At 38.2% G+C, this 10,833-nt stretch overlaps 1 long non-coding RNA gene across 1 annotated transcript; it reads left to right on the top strand.

The window, feature by feature from the left end:
• The first annotated feature begins 1,155 nt into the window (after window positions 1-1,155).
• On the top strand, window positions 1,156-10,380 carry LOC134557542 (uncharacterized). The gene is made up of 3 exons (XR_010082061.1): window positions 1,156-1,603; window positions 3,953-4,011; window positions 9,407-10,380. It is a non-coding gene; the product is annotated as an uncharacterized LOC134557542 (long non-coding RNA).
• Window positions 10,381-10,833: the final 453 nt, after the last annotated feature.

The following is a 10,833-nucleotide window of genomic DNA, read 5'->3' as shown; positions in this document are numbered from 1 at the left end:
CCTGGATTGTGTCAAGGAATCACTGGTAGTTTTTGAGATAAATGTAGCACTAAAGGGGAAGCAGATTGGATATGCTTGGACTTCCAGGGACTGGGATGATTTATCTAAGCTGGAAGCGATCAGCTAATTCAGATCATGCCACATTCCCTTGAGCTCCCTGGAATTGCATCCTTTGCTATCTCCTTTCTTCTCTTGTGATATTAAGGAAGGCAGAATGTTTAACAGGGAGGCCTGATCTTGGAATAAGTGGTGTTCACAAGAATGCTTTGTTCACCAGATTAAAGAAAACTAGAAGTTCTTGTAAATAAAGTCTCCATTAACATGAAGTCAGGTGAACAAAAATACTGTGTCAAGAAGAAACAAAGCTACCTACCTCTAAAATTACAGAAGTGTAAAAAACCAGCAATAAAATCCTATCAAGTAGCAGAGATTTACAAAAAACATGAATCCAGTAACAAAATAAAAAAAATAAATTCAAGAATACAAGCAATATCCAAAAAGTATCTGCTGCTGAAGCAATATCAGGCTGTTCTAACAGTCCACTGAAGCATTCATAAGACAGGTAAAAAATCCAAACCCAAATTGGAAAAATAAGTTAACATGGTCCATTTGACCATTCTTGGTCAAATAATTGCTCATGTGAAGCACTGAGATGAAAAACAATGCCAAACACTATCCTGACCCAATTAACTCGATGAATGCTGCTTACAAAGTTTAAGAGAGATTCTCAAAACTGTAAGGCAGAAAAACCATTTTGACTTGCCAGCATCTGTTGTGCCCTCTGATTTAATTAATCATGAACTCACCCGATAGGGGGAGAATAAACAGACAAAAGAAACAGTCAGATCAGAATCTGATAGAAACACTATTTCATTAATCCTGACAAGTTATTAAATACAAATCTATAGGTGACATGCAAAAGAAGGTGCTTTCAAATAAGCCACAAAGCATTTAGAATTCCAGGGTATTTGAAGAAAAACTCCTTCGGAAGAAGTATTTCAATTTTCATTTTTCAGGAAACAAATACAAGAAATAATGTTGTTTGGGTTCCTTCAAAGAAATATATTCATTTTCAGAGCCTGAAATATTTTCTAAAGTGGCATCTGATCATTCTCCTTTGTGTCTCTGTTATCAGCACTGCCAAGAACTGCAGAACAAGGACTGTCTTGATTTTAATATCTCTAATATGTCCTGTCCAGTAAGAAGGGAGATCTCTGCCCTCAAGGTTCTCGTCTTGGGAGTTCCTAAATCAGGTAAGGAGAAAGAAAACTTTCCATATTACTGGCGTTCCTTAGGTCCCATCCCAACGACAGTGCCGGAACCTCCGTGCCAGCTCTGATTTTCCGCACGGGGCATATGGCGAGTTACCCTTCCCCCAAGGCGAGCCGCGGGTGCGGTGTCTGTGAGTTCTCGGTGCAGCGACTCAGATCTCTTTCGGCGCAGGCAGAAGGCGAAGGTTAAGAAAGGGAGATCTACAGTCCTATGTCCAAAGAGTTTATTCTCTGAATCAGAGACAAACAGACAGCCCGACCCCGGGCGCGGCGGGCTATATACCACAAGGGTCGAACAGTCACTTGTGGCCAATCGCGGGGAAGCACAAAAGGTAAACAAGTTTTTTAGGGGCTAATGGGGTACTAGTGAAGGGAAAACAAATTATACAGACAAACGAAAATCGGTTTGGAGAGAGAATGACTTAGAACCTTGAGGAAAAAAGTTGGGGTTTACTTGACTGGCAGCTCTGCGGAAGAAAACAGCTGTTGGGGAGAAACCTCGACTAAGACTAAACAAAAAGCACAGAACTGTCTAGCAACCCTGAAACTCGAATAAACTCTAACTTGAACAGACTGCAACACCATCCCTTCCATCTCAGGTGTTGTTTCCCTCAGGAAACACAAGGTGGAACGCAAGAGGGGGGACCGCCACGACAGCTCCTCGTTCACTGAACCCAGTGCCAACCTCTGTTTCATGAACTCAGAACAAGAGCAGGAATTAAAACCCACCTTCTTGTGCCACTCACAGCTGTGCTTTCTGATCCATGGAAGTAGAAAAATATGTAAGTGGAGTTTGAGAGCATGAACTGTCTTGGCACATTATGTGTGATTAGAAATGTACGAAGTGCACGAGACAAAGAAACAAGTGAGGCCTGGCAGTGATTTGTAAAATGTAACAGTTTAGTTTACACGAATTACTAAGTGGATTTAGCCAGAACAAATAGAAGAAATGGAGGTGACCTGGAAGGCAAACTGGCTGAACTCACCTTTTATATTAACTGAAACAAAACAAAACAAAAACAAACAAACAAAACCCAAAAAAACAAAACAAAAACAAAACACCCAAAACCACCACCAACACCAAAAAACACCACTACGCATTAGCAACTGAGCTGGGGTCAGGCATGAACCAAAACTTATACCGGGTTATTACAGAAAATTCTCAGATTTAAGGGCACTTATGAGATGCAATTTCATACATGTTGGAGACTCCCTAAAGCTGAATTTGCCTACACTTTTTTTATTTCAACTGCTCTATGCAAAATTGTTTCAAATTGTTTTCTAGGGTGAGGCTAATTACAGGATCATATAGAACACTCTGATGCTACTTTTTTCTTTCATGAGAAAGAAAATGGCCCCCATATATAAATATATGGAGGGCATCTACTAAAAGACAGGAAATCAATTCTTAGAAAAATAATTAAAAAAAAAAAAGTTGAAGTTCAACATTTTGTTTCTCTCTACTTATAAAACTAGCTTTAGGTGGAGCTATATATAGCATATACCTTAGGGAAATAAAGGGATTCGTATCTCATTGTCTTCGGAAGTATTTTATGCCCTGCTAGAGTCAGCACTAAATTCGAAACAGAACATGGATAGCAGCCGTTGAGCACAAGGTTTGGCAGAAAGATCTGATGGAAAAGTTGATGGCTTTTATGTGGAAGTGCTAATATACACAAATGGAATCCCCTGCCTAAATCTTTAGCCAGCTGTAAAAAGTGCACATTCCAGCCAAAATAGATTAGAAATAGATAATAGGTTGTTAGATTAAAAGCTCTCATCATTCCAGGAGCCACAAGGTTTTAGGTTCCTGTCTGATTTTAATCCAATTAGAGAACATCCCCCCCAAAACCAACAAAGCTATAAATGTCTCTGTTCCCTATCTCTGGCAAGCAATGTTTGATTATTTTAACATCATTATTTATATCAATAACTCTTACCTCATTCTCTGAAAGAGTGGAAGTTCGTATTTCCTCCACTGCACCAAAGACTGTGCAAGGGGTCCCACCAATCCTGTGCACTGCATTTCACGTTCCTCTAAGTTCTTAAGTGAATTTTCACACAAGTTATTACATGTAGGCATTTATGCTTCTATTTTAACTCATATTCCACAGGAGGGGAAAGCATTAGCCTTTAAAGTTCAGACTTCATTGGAATGCAAAATGAATTAATGAAACTTGGCCACAAACCAATAATGCCAGGGAAGCCAACAAGAGAAGAATGCAAAAAACTCCGTCATGCAGATGCTGTTTTCTTTTACAGTAATGCCTATATGTAAATATATATGCAATAAAGCACACATATAAAAATCTACGGTGAAAAAATTAATTCCAACCTTGTTTTTTGTTGTAGAACTGCATTGTAGGGGAAAAGTAATACATAAAATATTGAAAACCAGTTTAGGAAAATATATTAGCAAACTACACAAATACATTCTTGAAGTGATTCTTCGAACTGAAGCAGAATTGGTAGGCTGAATCCTGGATTCCCATATGGATTTTACATATTAGGTAGAATATTGCTTCTGTTCTGTTCCTCTGTCTGAGTTATTTGTAGGTACTTAGGGGAAATTTCTGTAAATTCTGTAATAAAATAAGCTATTTTAAAAATAAATTTCATCATTATCTTGATATGTTTGATACATCAAAATGTCTAAGATTCTTTTTCTATTGCATCTGAAGACCTACATTATACAGAACACCCAAAACAGAAACCACCCAATATTCTACAGTTTGTGGCAGTAAGTTCCCCAGACTATTTTTATGTTTTGGTGAAAAAGTACGTATTCGGCTATAAAAGGGATAAATGTGGTTTTATAATTCCTCATTTTCAGGCTTCTGATGTCCTATTTCACTGCTTTCTGCTCCACAAAGAGGGTTCTAATAACTCCAAATCTATCCTCTTACAAAGCCATCCAAGGTCTCTAATTATATTGTCACCCTTTTCTGGACCTCTTCTATTTCTGTGAAATGTTTTTCAAGTGCCTCCTGTGACATTTTAATTTACATTTCTTGAAAAGAGTTCCAAGTCACTTAGCTTTGCAGCAGAAGCCTTCTTCACCTTAAGTGCTCCCTTCACTCTTTGCTCAGCTCAAAGACCCAGCAGCTCTCTTGCAGACTGCATATGTCTGAAATATTTAATTTCTTATTAACTACTGCTTGGACATAATTCCATTAGAGCCCTCCTAATTTCCAGCTTTTAAACTATAGTGGGTAAAACTTGCAGCTTCTTAACGTGCTCAACCAGATCTGCATTTCCAATTGCAGAAGATTTTTCTAAAACCCTCCAATCATATACTTGGTTGCAGTGACAGAATTTCTACCTGTTCTCTCTTTATTTTAGCACTCTTCTGTTGTTGGGGGGCCATTTTTTGTTTTGTTTGGATTTTTTTTTATGGTGGGTTTGAGGTTTTATTTTTCTGTGTTTTATAGTTTTTGAGGTGTGTGATTGTTTCATTCATTCGGTTTTGTTGTTGTTGTTTTCTTGTTTAATAGATTCTTCTTAAAACAATCTCAAAATGTAGTTTATTTGGATACCTCTTAGTGGCCCAATTTCTCTGTTGCCAGATAGCAAATTTTCTTCAGAATCAGTTGTGCTTCACTTTGTGTTTCAAGTTAAACACACTTGACTTCTGCCTTGGAAAGATTCTAACTTTTCATAGTAAATGCTGTCCTAAATAAGGATTCTGTCTGAATGCTCTGGAGTGAGCTGCCAATCCCTAATGCCTGATTCTCTCAGCAGCGCCTTGTCTGTTGGACAGATGAGAGTTTTTCAAAACAAAACCAGACAGATTAGCAGAAGCACTAAAATCTCACGGTAAGAAAAGAAAATATTTTTGAGGAAAAAAATCTATTTGAAAAATCACCCAGAAACCGATATATTGCTTATGCAACATTTACACTCCTTGTCCTTGGAAAGCTTCACATGGACCTATAACTTGGCATTGCTAAACAAAACAGCTAAAAAGCAAGTACAGGCTTTCTTTCCAATATTTAATAAAGGAAAATATGTGCTGCTTTTAAAGATTTAGCTTTTTATAACTGATTTTATTGGCAATAGAAGACTGATACTCTAATTTTTCTATTATATCAGTACTGACAAATATACAAGTATCTTTTTCTCACATATAGCATATTCTAAGTGAATATGTAGGGACAACTGAGTATCTTGATGATGCTGCTGCCAAAACCATCAACTGAATAAAGATGTTTTAGTTAAATGACACTGAAGCAGTCCTGGGGATTTGTTGAATGCCCCTAGTACTAAAGAAAAGTTAGGAAGTCACAAATGCTCATAAAGAGTCCCCAAAGATAAAGGTAAATGAAGAATAGAACCTGAAAAGGGCACAAAAAGTACAGCATGGAATCACCCAAGTTTCTCCACTGACACCAATTAGCAAACTAACAATCTGAATTATTCATTTGTAAATAATTTTTTGATGTTGAGAATATCCACATATTCTCAGAGGCTTTTCCTTCCTTCCACATTTGTAATTATTCTGACTGCATTGTATTGCTGGGGCAAGGTTTTGATAGTGGTGGGGCTGCAGGGATGGCTTCTGTGAGAAACTGCCAGAATCCCCTTCACCCATGTGCAACAGAGCCTATCCCAGCTGGCTCGAAGACCAGGACCGAGCCTATCAGTAACATTGGTGTCAACATGCAAAGAAGAGGGGAAAAAATCCCACACAACTCTTACTAAAGAGCCAAAAGTATTGTCCCGTCAACGAAAATAATCAGGAAACATCATCTGTTAGAGAGGCATATCCCCTTGGTTTGCATGCATTTGGAGGAAAACCAAAATTAATTCATAACTGGTGAGAAAAGCCTTTGGAAAAGCTGTTACTGCAGTGGTGTTGAGTGTCGTACTGCACAGTGGAAAATCACTGCCTTTATATATCTATGCAAACCTCTGGATATTTTGGCTTTAATTTTGCTACTCATACAATTGATAATCTGCATCTAAAATAAACAAATAAATAAATAGATAAACTTACACACAGGACAGTTGCCAATGTTTAATTGTGCTCCCTGGTATGCTCTTGGAACACAGCCTGGCAATCTTCCTCTTCAGTGCCTTTGTGGCTCCTCTGCCATGTATTGATTGCTGGCAGTGTTTACCTACTCAGAGCAATCCTATGCTCCAACACTGTCGGGAGGAGAACCGTGGGGAAAACAACTCCTGAGCTCAGGAAATCCCTGCATGCAGTCCCTGGAATATGGCACAGCAGAACAGCAATGCAATGATCCCAAATTGGCCATGCCAGCCTCCCTCATTCCTCAGGCAGGATGTTCCTGAGCCTGCTAATGCACTTTAGCTCCTGCAGTTCTTCTGAGAGTTTCATATTCCTCTCTTCCAAGTGTCAGAACCCAAGACTGAAAGAGTTGTTGGGGCTGGATTAAAGGAAACTAATTAGCTTTCCATGTCCTGACTTCCTCTACCTCCTCTACACTGCCTTAGTGTTTACTCCTAAATAATCTTCCTTTAGTGTTGCATCTGAGTGCATTTGAGGGACAGCTTAATTTGCTTTGTCCTGCATACAATTTCAAATTCAAACTATATCTCAAAGAATTGAGGCACTTTATAGGTTTTTTTGCAATGAAATCAACTTCCTCAGCCTTGACAATTTAAGATACTGCAACTGCTAATTTAAAAAAAAATTATCATTTTCATATCCCACAGATAAATATTATGTCAGTAACATTTTTGCACAGGCCCTTTGATCACATTTCTGATGATACTACAGTCCTCCCTGGCATTCCTCTTAAATAATTTTTTTTTAAATGAAATGTTTGATATTCTAAATGAAATGTTGATTACAGCTCAATAGCATTTTTAGTGCAATTTTTAGGTCTTTGTTATAGCATCGCCTGAAAAAGTAAAAAAGAAAAGGAAACAGGTTCAGAAACAATCATGGCTATAATGTCTCAGTCAGGAGTACTTAATGGCTTTTTGTTGTAAAATACAAGCAGGTTTCTGTCATTTTATAAGACACAAAATTATAAATGAAAGGATATGCATACAGAGGTCAAGTAAATTATTTTAACCTGGCTAAAAATCATGTGTTTAAAGAGACAGCATCTCTCTTTACCTCTCTCTGATGATATTTTTTCAATCTATGCCTTGTGTTTACCTGCCTCATATTATGACCTTGACAAGTAATCTGTTTCCCACAGAACTCAGGATTTTTTCTCTAATCTGTAACAACAAAAAAACCCCAACAACAATACCCTGACAGATTTAAAAGTAACAAATTGCCATATTACTATTTCTAATGTAGATGTATGTCAACCCTATAGTTCATTAAAGTTTTCAAAACTGCTTTAAAAATGCTTTAAGGATTGTGCTAGCACAAGATTTTACTGTGCTCCCTAAATTTTCTGCAAAAGAAAGCAGCAATACAGTGATACAGGCAGGTATTACTAAAATTAAATCAGAATCAATTTCTTCATGAGAAGTTATTTGAAGCATGCAAATAACTTTTTAACAGAATTCTTAAAAGATAATATGAAACTTTTGGATTTGAGTTTTACATGTAAGTTATATTTCATTCCTTCAAATATTCATGGACATTTATTGAATAGTCAACTCTATAGAGAGAAAGTCTCCAACACAGAGCAATAAGAGGTGGTGTATATATATTTTCACCCACTCTTTCCATCTCCTTCCACTTCAGGTCAGGATTATCCTTTTGCTGGCACAAACGACAAGTTCAATGTAGGGTAATTTGCTAATATTTTCTTTTTTTTGGCTTTTTGGTGGTTAAGTATTTAGGCCAGATGTGCTCTAGAAACATTTGTAAAGCCCACTGATGAAATAAGGGCAGGAATTAAGGATCAGTCTGTGCCTGTTACAGGAGATGAAGCATTTGAAAAGACAGCCACAATGAGCAGCTGTTTGTTTGCTGTTGGTTTTGGATGGAGCCTGAAAGATTTATCATTTGATGTTGACTGGAAATGAAATAGAACACTGAAGCTATACAGAATATTTGTGGCTTTGTTAGTTTGCTTTAAATCTCAGCACCCTTCATTTAGTAAAGTCCAGTCCAGAAATATTTACCTACTTTTGATTTAAAGACAATAAAAACTCTAAGCTTCTGAGTACACTTGCTAGCACTTAAAGAAAAATCATTTCAGAAACAAATCAGCCCATATTTTCCCCTCATGTGTACCAGGTGCACATGAAGCACTACTCAATAAAAGGTAGCAGAAATCAAATTAATCTTCCCTTCCCTCATATAAACCAGCAGGCCCAATCCTCTCAGACTGCAGGAACACAGGAGAGCTCCAAGCTCAGCACCCACCCCAAAAAACCTCCAGCTCTCTGGAGCCCACCTGGGGAGGGAGCTGCAGTGCCAAAGGCTCCTGATAAAGTGTCCCTGCAACAGCTCTTGGAAGATAATGGAAACAGGCCCTTTCTCCCAAGTGAAGAAAATCCAACTCTGCAGATCCAGGAGCAGCATTTAATGAACGGGAGGCTTGGATTCACCAAATGCAATGCAAGTATTGCAGAGATGACATTAATCAACATAAAAAAAACAGACTGCAGCTAAGAAATAGAGTTTATGTGCTGCATTCTACAGAGTATATTTCTCCTATTTTTTCTCTGCCACAGAGAGTACATGGAGCAGGATCTACCATGCTTCCACATCTCAGTTTCTATTCCCTAAACTCCAAATTCTCATCAACAACTCACTATGTTCAAATATGTCAAAAAGATCTTTGAGATTAAACATATCACCAAAAGTCAGGTGTAAGAGCTTGCTAATCCTTCTTGGGAGGCTTGTGATTTATGGGCTGTCACACTCTTCTATGTGCCCTTACAGCATGGAACTCTGCACAAGGGTCCATTTGTTCTTCCAACACAATCTGTCGGCAGATCAGACTGTCAGCTTCCCACCAATGAGCTGCGTTATAAGTGTACTCTAAAAGTGACCCAGATATTTATAGCCATTAAAAGTGATCTCACATTTTGACATCACTGGGCAAATACAGGATGATGTATTTAAAAACAAAAAGTATCTCAACTATTTATCAAAATGTTATTAGTGAATTCTAGAGAAGTTCTTAAACTGAAATCTCCTGAGGAATAATTAGCCACCAGACTATATCTTTCTCTTTTATATCTCTCATCAGAAAAAAGTTGATGTCCAGAAGTCAACCCCTGAAAATGATCAGCAGCATATTTCTTCACTCCAAATGGAGGAGAAAAACAACATGCTACTGCACCATCATGTGCCTTGTCAATGACATCTACATGTTCCCCTTTGAGTGCCAGAAAGCAGTAGCTCCTTTGGCTGGACCAAATCCTAGCATCCCATCTGTGGTGACAAAAGAAACCAAGGGGTAGTTTTATTGCTTATTATTTAGCAAAAAAGATATGTAAATGTTGATAGGAAATAGTTTCAGAGACAAGTTAATTGCTCTTATTTTAGTGACTCATGTAAAGCATCAACATAGAAGCAGCCATTTGGCAAAAGTATTAGTGTTGGAGTCCAGGATATTCCTCTGGCCGCCCTGGAGGATTTGAAGACTGTACAGGGGGGTCTGGGATCTGTACAGGGGGCTCAGTTAGACCCACACAGATCCCAGGAGGACACTGATTCTGATTGCTGTGCATGGGAGTGAACACTCACATGCAGGAAGAATCACGAATCCTAAGAATTTAGAATAAGTAGTGGATGGTTTATTATAGAATATAAATATAGAAAATAGGATTCTTAGTATATGGGGCTGAAGAGGCAAGATGGAGGAATTGGGGAGTGGCCCCTGTCCTCCTAGTTCTTGCTCTCGTTCCCCATCTTGTGCTGAGTTGGGTTTTAGAGATTGGCTTAGAGTAGAACTGACATGTTAGTATAGGTAATAGGTATTGGTAAAATTTTGTAAATAAAAAATATGTCTCGGACAGTGGTTGGGTCAAAGATACCGTACTTAAGGTGCAGGGCTCTCTGATCCGCCCAGTCCATCCGCGTGTCTTGCTTTGCTGGGGATGCCTTGCAAAGCTGGACAAGAACTGATAGATAATTAAGAATAAACAGCTTGATAACACGAACTACTGGACTCAACTTGTCGTCTCTGGCTTCGGTGTGAAACACCCAGGGCGAAGAGAAGACTGAAAACCTTATTACCTCTGGGAACAGCAACCCAGGGGAAACTCTCAGGGAACAGCAACCTTGGGGGAACCCTTATTACCTTGGGGGTCAGCAACCCCAAGGAGAATCTCAGGGAAACAACAACCCTGAGAATTAGCAGCTGAATAATGTTCTTAGCAAAGACTACTAACACTCTTCCAAATTCTCTACTTTAAAATCACATCACTGATGACATACTTACAGTAGAAATAGGAGGAAAGCAAATCGCTGTGCAAAACAACAGACATGGAAAAAAAAACCTCTTGAAAAACCCATTCATTCTTAATTCTAACAGATCATTAAAGAAACTATTCCTTTATTTGCTTGCATTTTCATCCGTCAGGAAATATGAAGTATGTTAATGCCTTTCATTTGTTGTACTGACAGTTAAAAACTGTATAAAAATTACAGTGTTGACACTAATTTAGCTTT

Source organism: Prinia subflava, chromosome 13, assembly GCF_021018805.1.
Source record: "Prinia subflava isolate CZ2003 ecotype Zambia chromosome 13, Cam_Psub_1.2, whole genome shotgun sequence".
Lineage (NCBI taxonomy): Eukaryota > Metazoa > Chordata > Aves > Passeriformes > Cisticolidae > Prinia > Prinia subflava.
The sequence above is the reverse complement of the archived record's forward strand: the minus strand, read 5'-3'. Positions and strand labels throughout refer to the sequence as shown.